Source organism: Nerophis ophidion, linkage group LG02 (genome assembly GCF_033978795.1).
Source record: "Nerophis ophidion isolate RoL-2023_Sa linkage group LG02, RoL_Noph_v1.0, whole genome shotgun sequence".
Classification (NCBI taxonomy): domain Eukaryota; kingdom Metazoa; phylum Chordata; class Actinopteri; order Syngnathiformes; family Syngnathidae; genus Nerophis; species Nerophis ophidion.
In genome coordinates this window covers 86,725,811-86,740,390 of record NC_084612.1, presented here as the reverse complement: position 1 = coordinate 86,740,390, position 14,580 = coordinate 86,725,811, and the positions used below count along the sequence as shown (strand labels likewise).

At 36.9% G+C, this 14,580-nt stretch overlaps 1 protein-coding gene across 3 annotated transcripts in view; it reads left to right on the top strand.

The window, feature by feature from the left end:
• The first annotated feature begins 4,863 nt into the window (after window positions 1–4,863).
• The window catches only part of lrrk1 (leucine-rich repeat kinase 1), a 111,456-nt gene continuing 101,739 nt past the window's right edge, over window positions 4,864–14,580 (top strand). For all 3 annotated transcript variants that reach the window (XM_061893125.1, XM_061893119.1, XM_061893111.1), the window contains exon 1: window positions 4,864–5,016. The gene's annotated coding sequence lies outside the window, so the exon portion shown is untranslated. The remainder of the gene's footprint in view (window positions 5,017–14,580) is intronic.

The window sequence follows — 14,580 nt, the reverse complement described above, 5'->3', positions numbered from 1 at the left end:
GGACCCAGAAGGGTCTAAATCATAAAATGTTTTAAAAAAAAGTCATTTTGATATTTTGATATTTTCCAAACCAATACAATATATAGATTTTTTTTTTTTAATCTTTAGGGCTCCCCTCAAGTTTGGTCCCAGGGACCCGGAAGGGTCTAAATCATAAAATGTTTTAAAAAAAGTCATTTTGATATTTTTCATTTTCCAAACCAATACAATATATAGATTTTTTTTTTTTATCTTTAGGGCTCCCCTCAAGTTTGGTCCCAGGGACCCGGAAGGGTCTAAATCATAAAATGTTTTTAAAAAAGTCATTTTGATATTTTTCATTTTCCAAACCAATACAATATATAGATTTTTTTTTTTAATCTTTAGGGTTCCCCTCAAGTTTGGTCCCAGGGACCGGAAGGGTCTAAATCATAAAATGTTTTTAAAAAAGTCATTTTGATATTTTTCATTTTCCAAACCAATACAATATATAGATTTTTTTTTTTAATCTTTAGGGCTCCCCTCAAGTTTGGTCCCAGGGACCCAGAAGGGTCTAAATCATAAAATGTTTAAAAAATATATCATTTTGATATTTTTCATTTTTCAAACCAATACAATATATAGATTTTTTTTTTTTTAATCTTTAGGGCTCCCCTCAAGTTTGGTCCCAGGGACCCGGAAGGGTCTAAATCATAAAATGTTTTAAAAAAAGTCATTTTGATATTTTTCATTTTCCAAACCAATACAATATATGGATTTTTTTTTTTTAATATTTAGGGCTCCCCTCAAGTTTGGTCCCAGGGACCCGGAAGGGTCTAAATCATAAAATGTTATTAAAAAAGTCATTTTGATATTTTTCATTTTCCAAAACAATACAATATATAGATTTTTTTTAATTTTTTAATCTTTAGGGCTCCCCTCAAGTTTGGTCCCAGGGACCCAGGAGGGTCTCAATCCTAAAATGTTTAAAAAATATATCATTTTGATATTTTTCATTTTTCAAACCAATACAATATATAGATTTTTTTTTTTTTTAATCTTTAGGGCTCCCTCAAGTTTGGTCCCAGGGACCCGGCAGGGTTTCAATCATAAAATGTTTAAAAAAAATTTAATTTTGATATTTTTCATTTTCCAAACCAATACAATATATAGATTTTTTTTTTTAATCTTTAGGGCTCCCCTCAAGTTTGGTCCCAGGGACCCGGAAGGGTCTAAATCATAAAATGTTTTTAAAAAAAGTCCATCCATCCATCCATTTTCTACCGCTTATTCCCTTTCGGGGTCGCAAAAAAGTCATTTTGATATTTTTCATTTTCCAAACCAATACAATATATGGTCCCAGGGACCCGGCAGGGTCTCAATCATAAAATGTTTAAAAATAAGTCATCAATTCCCGTTTATTTTTTATTTTTATTGAACGCTTAAACCTCTGGGGTGGTATAGCTCGGTTGGTAGAGCGGCCCTGCCAGCAACTTGAGGGTTCCAGGTTCGAGCCCCGCTTACGCCATCCTAGTCCCTGCCGTTGTGTCCTTGGGCAAGACACTTTACCCACCTGCTCCCAGTGCCACCCACACTGGTTTAAATGTAACTTAGATATTGGGTTTCACTATGTAAAGCGCTTTGAGTCACTAGAGAAAAAGCGCTATATAAATATAATTCACTTCACTTCACTAGATCAGAGGTATCAAACAAATTTTAGCTCAGGGGCCGCATTGAGGGAAATCTTTGCACATGCCGGCCGGACTATTAAAATCATGGTTTTGCAACTAAAAAAAATAAACATAACTTCAGATTGTTTTCTCCGTCTTACTCTGGCTAAAAATAGAACAAACACATTCTAAAAATATTACAATAAAAATAAAGAAAAATAATACCGGCAGCGGTAAAGTTTAGATCGGGGGTCGGCAACCCGCGGCTTTGGAGCCGCATTTAGCTCTTTAGCGCCGCCTTAGTGGCTCTCTAGAGCTTTTTCAAAAAATATATGAAAAATGGAAAAAGATGAGAGGAAAAAAACATATTTTTTGTTTTAATATGGTATCTGTAGGAGGACAAACATGACACAAACCTCCCTAATTGTTATAAAGCACACTGTTTACATTAAACATGCTTCACTGATTCGAGTATTTGCCAAGGGCCGTTCTGTCCTACTAATTTTGGCGGTCCTTGAACTCACCGTAGTTTGTTTACATGTATAACTTTCTCCGACTTTCTAAGACGTGTTTTATGTCACTTCTTTTTCTGTCCACCAAACTTTTAACGTTGTGCATGCATGCACAAGGGTGAGTTTTGTTGATGTTATTGAGTTGGGTGGAGTGCTAATCAGACATATTTGGTCACTGCATGACTGCAAGCTAACATGCTATTTAGGCTAGCTGTATGTACATATTGCATCATTATGCCGCGTTTGTAGCTATATTTAAGATTATTTAGTTCCCTTTAAGTCCTCATAATTCAATTTATATCTCATGACACACTATCTGTATGTAATATGGCTTTTATTTTTTTGCGGCTCCAGACAGATTTGTTTTTGTGTTTTTGGTCCAAAAATACAACATTTTGGGTTGCCGACCCCTGGTTTGGATCAATGAAGGAAATAAGAAAGTGAATGAATATGTATAGCTGAATAAATGTACAAAATGCATAAAAATGTGTTTTCTCTTGTATTTTTTTTTTTTATGAATTAAGTAACGTTTATGACAACCTTTTTCCAAAACACAATATAGAATGTGAGATATAACATTATATTGAATAGTGTAGTGGTAAAATCCTTAACTATCACTGCTACTGGTTGCCGAATATAAACAAGGCTAGTTTAGAAGTGTGCAGCCGGCTAATAATCGATGTCCAGAATTGTGTCCATGTTTAACAAAAATATTAACATACAGTCACGTAAATAAAACTCACTTTGTAACAAAATGGAAAATGAACGAGAGCAAACAATACTGGTCTGGCACAGTCAAAAACTGTTGCGCATCCACTCAGCCACCTGAGCAAGATCCTAGCCCCTCCCTAAGTTGACTGGCACTTGGCCTTGAGCCAACCCCTTAGTGACGTCATGAATTTGACGTGCAGAAAGAGTTTATGGGTCCAACGCATACATTTAGCATTTGTTTTCAAAACGGATACAAAAAAGTGGGACCCCAAAAATTTACTGTGGGACCCCATTTTTATGTCTCGATGGGGCCCCTGGGACCCCATCAATACTGATGGAGTATTGGTGCTTGCAAAACAAATCAAATCAAATATCTTAGATCATTTATTGACTTTGAGACCACTGTTCTAGATCAACTTTAGGTCTGTCTGCTACTATATATATATATATATATATATATATATATATATATATGTATATATATATATATATACCCACCCCCACCCATTTTCTGCCGCTTATTCCCGTTCGGGGTCGCGGGGGGCGCTGGCGCCTATCTCAGCTACAATCGGGCGGAAGGCGGGGTACACCCTGGACAAGTCGCTACCTCATCGCAGATATATATATATATATATATATATATATATATATATATATATCTGTGTAGGCCCTGCGATGAGGTGGCGACTTGTCCAGGGTGTACCCCGCCTTCCGCCCGATTGGCGCCTATCTCAGCTACAATCGGGCGGAAGGCGGGGTACACCCTGGACAAGTCGCCACCTCATCGCAGATATATATATATATATATATATATCTGTGTAGGCCCTGCGATGAGGTGGCGACTTGTCCAGGGTGTACCCCGCCTTCCGCCCGAATTGGCGCCTATCTCAGCTACAATCGGGCGGAAGGCGGGGTACACCCTGGAAAAGTCGCCACCTCATCGCAGATATATATATATATATATATATATATATATATATATCTGTGTAGGCCCTGCGATGAGGTGGCGACTTGTCCAGGGTGTACCCCGCCTTCCGCCCGATTGTAGCTGAGATAGGCGCCAGCGCCCCCCGCGACCCCAAAAGGGAATAAGCGGTAGAAAATGGATGGATATATATATATATATATATATATTTTTTATGTTTTATGCTATTTTTGTCAAAATTCAGCTCTTTATGGCCGAACCCCAAAATGCTGTAGGCAATATTTTCCCCATTAAGATTTTCAAAGCGAAAGATTGGATATAAAGGACTTGGAGCCTTGAAAGGGTCAATAATTCATAATAACATTGATTTTAAATCAATATTAGTTTTTGAGCAATGACAGTTAAAAAAAAAAAAATCCCACTAAAATTCTTAGGTTAAAAATAAATCATACTTTTTATTACTTTGTTAGATTAACTTCTGGTCTATTCCTTACTTACAAGTTTAAAATATGTATTCATGTTTTTTGTTTGTTTTATGTACTTTTGTAAAAAAAAAAACTTGATTATTTTTGCCAAAACATTCTCTCAGAAATAATTAAAAAATCCATAATTCATCACAACGTTGATTTTGATTCATTATTATTTTTTGAGCACTGAAAAAAAAAAAGCCTGCGTGGCAGCTTTTGTGTTATTGGAGTCGACATTACGACTTTTTTCATGACCTTTTTACCGGTTTGTTGTTTTTCTTCCACTTTTTTTATGTTTATTTTTTAATTATTTTTAAATGCCCCCCCATTTTGGACACCCCTGTCTTAAACCATACTATTTGTATCAGTAAAAACGGTAACACAGACATAAAGTAAAAACATAAATCACTTTTACATGTGCTGTTAAACATGCTTGTGTCTATATGTCTTGAACTAGTTTGATATTTAAATAAACTCTCAAATATAAGAAAGAAAGCCGTGTGTACTGTTACAGTTCTGTAAAGTGTCGTGTGCTTACTTTAAAATGCGTTCCGATAGATAGCTTCCGGAATTCTCTTACTCTGAAAGAGATTTCCGGAAGCGACCAGGTTTCCGGCTAGCATCTGTGCTAATTGCAAAGTTAGCGCCAGAGAAGCAGGAAGTCACTCGGCTGGCATTAAATCATTCGCGTGGAACATGAACGTGTCTTTTTCCTCGTCAAACTTCCACGTCGAGTCGCCTAAAAGGGACCAAAGTGTCCGCGATGCCGCCCGGTGAGTGACTTTTCCAACTTTACGACAGAAGGGGGTACGTGAAGGCATCACCAGGGCAAAACACCTAATTTGAAAAGTGCAACGACAAAGTTATCACATTTCACGACATTATGTCACATTTCCTGTTCCTTCCAACATTTAAATACATTAAACACTGTTGCATCCTGTATAGAAATGTTTAAATATTATTTAGTTTCGTCAGTGTTTGTTATTGAACTGCTGCGATGAGGTTGCGACGTGTCCAGGGTGTACGCCGCCTTCCGCCCCATTGTAGCTGAGATAGGCACCAGCAACCCAAAAAGGGAATAAGCGGTAGGAAATGGATGGATGTTATTGAACTGCAAAATATGTCACCGCACCAATCGCTGTCATTGAACGTCTCATTTCCGGGGGAAAATAAGAGAAGCACCATGTGTTTATGTGCAGTAACTTCTACCCGGGAAACACTGAGTCATGTCGTCGTCTATTTTAAAGTCAATGAGTGATGCTTTTATTGTGGAAAGTCTGCATCCACACATTCAACCGAGCGAGCGTCCACAAAGTGCGATATATGTAAACAAAATGAGAAACTGTAAATTACGACAGCGCCTCAAAGCCTCTCATTGAAATGTATGCATTTACTTTGGAGTGGACTCCTACTGTCTCTCCTTCCTGCTGCTTCTCCGTCAAACACACCATCAGCAGCTCCTCTACATTTCACGGATAAATGTCTGCCTTTTATATTAATGTCCTTGGCGGGTGTTATCGACTAGCAGTGCTTGGCCAAGTTGGCGGCACAATCGGTCACGTTTTTGATGATCCATCCATCCATTTCCTACCGCTTATTCCCCTTTGGGGTGGCGGGGGGCTGGTTTACACCTTGGACAAGTCGCCCCCTCCTCGCAGGGCATTGTTATAATAATAATTGGAATTTTCACTTGGCAAAATTATGACAAAAGTCATTCTATAAAAAGAGTAGACAAAAGTCACAATTTAATAAGAAATCTTAACAATGTTGGCATTGTCATGATAATCAAAATTTTTACATGGCAAAATTATGACAAGAGTCATAATTTTACCTAAAAAATGTCACAATTTTTACAAGAACATCCCCCCAAAAATTGGCGATATTGTAATAAAAGTCTGAATTTTATATGACAAATGTCACCATTTTGCATTAAAAAGTAATCGAAAATATTCCATGAAAAACATTAGAATAGAATGTAAAAAAATACAACTATCCATCCATCCATCCATTTCCTACCGCTTATTCCCCTTTGGGGTGGCGGGGGGCGCTGGTGCTTACCTCAGCTACAATCGTGCGGAAGGCGGCGTACACCCTGGACAAGTCGCTACCTCCTCGCAGGGCATTGTTATAATAATAATTGGAATTTTCACTTGGCAAAATTATGACAAAAGTCATTCTATAAAAAGAGTAGACAAAAGTCACAATTTAATAAGAAATTTTAACAATCATTGTCATGATAATAATAAAAATTTTTACATGGCAAAATTATGACAAGAGTCATAATTTTACCTAAAAAATGTCACAATTTTTACAAGAACATCCCAAAAAAAATTGGCGATATTGTAATAAAAGTCTGAATTTTATATGACAAATGTCACCATTTTGCATTAAAAAGTAATCGGAAATATTTTATGAAAAACATTAGAATAGAATGTAAAAAAATACAACTATCCATCCATCCATCCATCCATTTCCTACCGCTTATTCCCCTTTGGGGTCGCGGGGGGCGCTGGTGCTTACCTCAGCTACAATCGAGCGGAAGGCGGCGTACACCCTGGACAAGTCGCTACCTCATCGCAGGGCATTGTTATAATAATAATTGGAATTTTCACTTGGCAAAATTATGACAAAAGTCATTCTATAAAAAGAGTAGACAAAAGTCACAATTTAATAAGAAATCTTAACAATCATTGTCATGATAATAATCCAAATTTTTACATGGCAAAATTATGACAAGAGTCATAATTTTACCTAAAAAATGTCACAATTTTTACAAGAACATCCCCAAAAAAATTGGCGATATTGTAATAAAAGTCTGAATTTTATATGACAAATGTCACCATTTTGCATTAAAAAGTCATCGGAAATATTTTATGAAAAACATTAGAATAGAATGTAAAAAAATACAACTATCCATCCATCCATCCATTTCCTGCCGCTTATTCCCCTTTGGGGTGGCGGGGGGCGCTGGTGCTTACCTCAGCTACAATCGAGCGGAAGGCGGCGTACACCCTGGACAAGTCGCTACCTCATCGCAGGGCATTGTTATAATAATAATTGGAATTTTCACTTGGCAAAATTATGACAAAAGTCATTCTATAAAAAGAGTAGACAAAAGTCACGGTTTAATAAGAAATCTTAACAATCATTGTCATGATAATAATCAAAATTTTTACATGGCAAAATTATGACAAGAGTCATAATTTTACCTAAAAAATGTCACAATTTTTACAAGAACATCCCCAAAAAAAATTGGCGATATTGTAATAAAAGTCTGAATTTTATATGACAAATGTCACCATTTTGCATTAATAAGTAATCGAAAATATTTTATGAAAAACATTAGAATAGAATGTAAAAAAATACAACTATCCATCCATCCATCCATTTCCTACCGCTTATTCCCCTTTGGGGTGGCGGGGGGCGCTGGTGCTTACCTCAGCTACAATCGTGCGGAAGGCGGGTTTACACCTTGGACAAGTCGCTACCTCATCGCAGGGCATTGTTATAATAATAATTGGAATTTTCACTTGGCAAAATTATGACAAAAGTCATTCTATGAAAAGAGTAGACAAAAGTCACAATTTAATAAGAAATCTTAACAATGTTGGCATTGTCATGATAATCAAAATTTTTACATGGCAAAATTATGACAAAAGTCATAATTTTACCTAAAAAATGTCAGAATTTTTACTAGAACATCCCCAAAAAAATTGGCGAAATTGTGATAAAAGTCTGAATTTTATATGACAAATGTCACCATTTTGCATTAAAAAGTAATCGGAAATATTTTATGAAAAACATTAGAAAAGAATGTAAAAAAATACAACTATCCATCCATCCATCCATTTCCTACCGCTTATTCCCCTTTGGGGTGGCGGGGGGCGCTGGTGCTTACCTCAGCTACAATCGTGCGGAAGGCGGGTTTACACCTTGGACAAGTCGCTACCTCATCGCAGGGCATTGTTATAATAACAATTGGAATTTTCACTTGGCAAAATTATGACAAAAGTCATTCTATAAAAAGAGTAGACAAAAGTCACAATTTAATAAGAAATCTTAACAATCATTGTCATGATAATAATCAAAATTTTTACATGGCAAAATTATGACAAGAGTCATAATTTTACCTAAAAAATGTCACAATTTTTACAAGAACATCCCCCCAAAAAATTGGCGATATTGTAATAAAAGTCTGAATTTTATATGACAAATGTCACCATTTTGCATTAAAAAGTAATCGGAAATATTTTATGAAAAACATTAGAATAGAATGTAAAAAAATACAACTATCCATCCATCCATCCATTTCCTACCGCTTATTCCCCTTTGGGGTGGCGGGGGGCGCTGGTGCTTACCTCAGCTACAATCTTGCGGAAGGCGGGTTTACACCTTGGACAAGTCGCTACCTCATCGCAGGGCATTGTTATAATAACAATTGGAATTTTCACTTGGCAAAATTATGACAAAAGTCATTCTATGAAAAGAGTAGACAAAAGTCACAATTTAATAAGAAATTTTAACAATGTTGGCATTGTCATGATAATAATCAACATTTTTACCTGGCAAAATTATGACAAAAGTCATAATTTTACCTAAAAAATGTCACAATTTTACAAGAACATCCCCCAAAAAATTGGCGATATTGTAATAAAAGTCTGAATTTTATATGACAAATGTCACCATTTTGCATTAAAAAGTAATCGGAAATATTTTATGAAAAACATTAGAATAGAATGTAAAAAAATACAACTATCCATCCATCCATCCATTTCCTACCGCTTATTCCCCTTTGGGGTGGCGGGGGGCGCTGGTGCTTACCTCAGCTACAATCGAGCGGAAGGCGGCGTACACCCTGGACAAGTCGCCACCTCCTCGCAGGGCATTGTTATAATAAGAATTGGAAATTCCACTTGGCAAAATTATGACAAAAGTCATTCTATAAAAAGAGTCGACAAAAGTCACAATTTAATAAGAAATCTTAAAAATGTTGGCATTTTTATGATAATCATCAAATTTTATACTTGGCAAAATTATGACAAAAGTCATAATTTTACCTAAAAAATGTCACAATTTTTACAAGAACATCCCAAAAAAATTGTCAATATTGTAATAAAAGTCTGAATTTTATATGACAAATGTCACCATTTTGCATTAAAAAGTCATCGGAAATATTTTATGAAAAACATTAGAATAGAATGTAAAAAAATACAACTATCATCCATCCATCCATTTCCTACCGCTTATTCCCCTTTGGGGTGGCGGGGGGCGCTGGTGCTTACCTCAGCTACAATCGTGCGGAAGGCGGGTTTACACCTTGGACAAGTCGCTACCTCATCGCAGGGCATTGTTATAATAATAATTGGAATTTTCACTTGGCAAAATTATGACAAAAGTAATTCTATAAAAAGAGTAGACAAAAGTCACAATTTAATAAGAAATCTTAACAATCATTGTCATGATAATAATCCAAATTTTTACATGGCAAAATTATGACAAGAGTCATAATTTTACCTAAAAAATGTCACAATTTTTACAAGAACATCCAAAAAAAAATTGGCGATATTGTAATAAAAGTCTGAATTTTATATGACAAATGTCACCATTTTGCATTAAAAAGTAATCGGAAATATTTTATGAAAAACATTAGAATAGAATGTAAAAAAATACAACTATCCATCCATCCATCCATTTCCTACCGCTTATTCCCCTTTGGGGTGGCGGGGGGCGCTGGTGCTTACCTCAGCTACAATCGTGCGGAAGGCGGGTTTACACCTTGGACAAGTCGCTACCTCATCGCAGGGCATTGTTATAATAATAATTGGAATTTTCACTTGGCAAAATTATGACAAAAGTAATTCTATAAAAAGAGTAGACAAAAGTCACAATTTAATAAGAAATCTTAACAATCATTGTCATGATAATAATCCAAATTTTTACATGGCAAAATTATGACAAGAGTCATAATTTTACCTAAAAAATGTCACAATTTTTACAAGAACATCCAAAAAAAAATTGGCGATATTGTAATAAAAGTCTGAATTTTATATGACAAATGTCACCATTTTGCATTAAAAAGTAATCGGAAATATTTTATGAAAAACATTAGAATAGAATGTAAAAAAATACAACTATCCATCCATCCATCCATTTCCTACCGCTTATTCCCCTTTGGGGTGGCGGGGGGCGCTGGTGCCTATCTCAGCTACAATCGTGCGGAAGGTGGGTTTACACCTTGGACAAGTCGCCACCTCCTCGCAGGGCATTGTTATAATAATAATTGGAATTTTCACTTGGCAAAATTATGACAAAAGTAATTCTATAAAAAGAGTCGACAAAAGTCACAGTTTAATAAGAAATCTTAACAATGTTGGCATTGTCATGATAATAATCAAAATTTTTACATGGCAAAATTATGACAAAAGTCATAATTTTACCCAAAAAATGTCACAATTTTACAAGAACATCGAAAAAAAAGTGTCGATATTGTGATAAAATTCGGAATTTTATATGACAAATGTCACCATTTTGCATTAAAAAGTAATCGAAAATATTCCATGAAAAACATTAGAATAGAATGTAAAAAAATACAACTATCCATCCATCCATCCATTTCCTACCGCTTATTCCCCTTTGGGGTGGCGGGGGGCGCGGGTGCCTATCTCAGCTACAATCGTGCGGAAGGCGGGTTTACACCTTGGACAAGTCGCTACCTCATCGCAGGGCATTGTTATAATAACAATTGGAATTTTCACTTGGCAAAATTATGACAAAAGTCATTCTATGAAAAGAGTAGACAAAAGTCACAGTTTAATAAGAAATCTTAACAATGTTGGCATTGTCATGATAATAATCAAAATTTTTACATGGCAAAATTATGACAAAAGTCATAATTTTACCCAAAAAATGTCACAATTTTACAAGAACATCGAAAAAAAAGTGTCGATATTGTGATAAAATTCGGAATTTTATATGACAAATGTCACCATTTTGCATTAAAAAGTAATCGAAAATATTCCATGAAAAACATTAGAATAGAATGTAAAAAAATACAACTATCCATCCATCCATCCATTTCCTACCGCTTATTCCCCTTTGGGGTGGCGGGGGGCGCGGGTGCCTATCTCAGCTACAATCGTGCGGAAGGCGGGTTTACACCTTGGACAAGTCGCTACCTCATCGCAGGGCATTGTTATAATAACAATTGGAATTTTCACTTGGCAAAATTATGACAAAAGTCATTCTATGAAAAGAGTAGACAAAAGTCACAGTTTAATAAGAAATCTTAACAATGTTGGCATTGTCATGATAATCAAAATTTTTACATGGCAAAATTATGACAGAAGTCATAATTTTACCTAAAAAATGTCACAATTTTTACAAGAACATCCCCCCAAAAAATTGGCGATATTGTAATAAAAGTCTGAATTTTATATGACAAATGTCACCATTTTGCATTAAAAAGTAATCGAAAATATTCCATGAAAAACATTAGAATAGAATGTAAAAAAATACAACCATCCATCCATCCATCCATTTCCTACCGCTTATTCCCCTTCGGGGTGGCGGGGGGCGCTGGTGCTTACCTCAGCTACAATCGAGCGGAAGGCGGCGTACACCCTGGACAAGTCGCCACCTCATCGCAGGGCATTGTTATAATAATAATTGGAATTTTAACTTGGCAAAATTATGACAAAAGTCATTCTATAAAAAGAGTAGACAAAAGTCACAATTTAATAAGAAATCTTAACAATCATTGTCATGATAATAATCAAAATTTTTACATGGCAAAATTATGACAAGAGTCATAATTTTACCTAAAAAATGTCACAATTTTTACAAGAACATCCCCAAAAAAAATTGGCGATATTGTAATAAAAGTCTGAATTTTATATGACAAATGTCACCATTTTGCATTAAAAAGTAATCGGAAATATTTTATGAAAAACATTAGAATAGAATGTAAAAAAATACAACTATCCATCCATCCATCCATTTCCTACCGCTTATTCCCCTTTGGGGTGGCGGGGGGTGCTGGTGCTTACCTCAGCTGCATTCGGGCGGAAGGCGGCGTACACCCTGGACAAATCGCCACCTCATCACAAGGCATTGTTATAATAATAATTGGAATCTTCACTTATTATGACAAAATTCATTCTATAAAAACAGTCGTAATTTTACTCAACAAAAGTCACAATTTTTTAAGAAAACGTAAAAATGTTGGCATTGTCATGATAATAATCAAAATTTTTACTTGTCAAAATTATGACAAAATTATGGGGGTGCATTAGTGCCCAAGGCATGGGTAACTTACACATCTGTGAAGGCACCATTAATGCTGAAAGGTACATACAGGTTTTGGAACAACATATGATGCCATCTTAGCGCCGTCTTTTTCATGGACGCCCCTGCTTATTTCAGCAAGACAATGCCAAGCCACATTCAGCACGTGTTAAAACAGCGTGGCTTTGTTAAAAAAGAGTGCGGGTACTTTCCTGGCTCGCCTGCAGTCCAGACCTGTCTCCCATGGAAAATGTGGCGCATTATGAAGCGTAAAATAGGACAGCGGAGACCCCGGACTGTTGAAGGACTGAAGCTCTACATAAAACAAGAATGGGAAAGAATTCCACTTTCAAAGCTTCAACAATTAGTTTCCTCAGTTCCCAAACATTTATTGAGTGTTGTTAAAAGAAAAGGTGATGTAACACAGTGGTGAACATGCCCTTTCCCAACTACTTTGGCACGTGTTGCAGCCATGAAATTCTAAGCTTATTATTATTTGCAAAAAACTAAATAAAATTTATGAGTTTGAAAATCAAATATGTTGTCGTTGTAGCATATTCAACTGAATATGGGTTGAAAAGGATTTGCAAATCGGGCTTCACGGTGGCAGAGGGGTTAGTGCGTTTGCCTCACAATACGAAGTTCCTGTAGTCCTGGGTTCAATTCCAAGTTTGCATGTTCTCCCCGTGACTGCGTGGGTTCCCTCCGGGTACTCCGGCTTCCTCCCACCTCCAAAGACATGCACCTGGGGATAGGTTGATTGGCAACACTAAATTGGCCCTAGTGTGTGAATGTGAGTGTGAATGTTGTCCGTCTATCTGTGTTGGCCCTGCGATGAGGTGGCGACTTGTCCAGGGTGTACACCGCCTTCCGCCCGATTGTAGCTGAGATGGGCGCCAGCGCCCCCCGCGAGCCCAAAAGGGAATAATCGGTAGAAAATGGATGGATGGATGTATTCCGTTTGTATTTACATCCAACACAATTTCTCAACTCGTATGGAAACGGGGTTTGCAAAATACCTCTAATTCTTTTTTTCCCCTTGTTTTAGAACACTGACTTTTTGCAGTGTAAGTACATCATATAAAAATATAATTCTTAGTTTTTATTCTAATTAGAGTCCAATAAGCCCAAATATCAAAGAGAGGAAAAAAAAAAAAGCATGTAAACAATCAATCAATCAATCAATCAATCAATGTTTACTTATATAGCCCTAAATCACTAGTGTCTCAAAGGGCTGCACAAACCACTACGACATCCTCGGTAGGCCCACATAAGGGCAAGGAAAACTCACACCCAGTGGGACGTCGGTGACAATGATGACTATGAGAACCTTGGAGAGGAGGAAAGCAATGGATGTTGAGCGGGTCTAACATGATATTGTGAAAGTTCAATCCATAATGGATCCAACACAGTCGCGAGAGTCCAGTCCAAAGCGGATCCAACACAGCAGCGAGAGTCCCGTTCACAGCGGAGCCAGCAGGAAACCATCCCAAGCGGAGGCGGATCAGCAGCGCAGAGATGTCCCCAGCCGATACACAGGCAAGCAGTACATGGCCACCGGATCGGACCGGACCCCCTCCACAAAGGAGAGTGGGACATAGAAGAAAAAGAAAAGAAACGGCAGATCAACTGGTCTAAAAAGGGAGTCTATTTAAAGGCTAGAGTATACAAATGAGTTTTAAGGTGAGACTTAAATGCTTCTACTGAGGTGGCATCTCGAACTGTTACCGGGAGGGCATTCCAGAGTAAAGTTTAAGTTGAGGCATCTACAGCATTTCTGTCTGCAGTACACCAATCAACCACATGAGGGAACCCTCCATTTTACTCCCCCCTCACACAACTCTCCATCACTTGGCTTAAGACTTGTGTGACCTAAACCCCGCCGAGCTGATTGTTCTTTGCGACGGTCAAGATACATTTCAACGTCAAACACACATCATCGTTATCTTAATCACGTCAGCCCAGCACTGTGGACTGATTAATACATCACAGCACATCATAGCAGTGCCCAGATACCATATGGACACACCTCCGAATGGCTTTATGTTGACTGA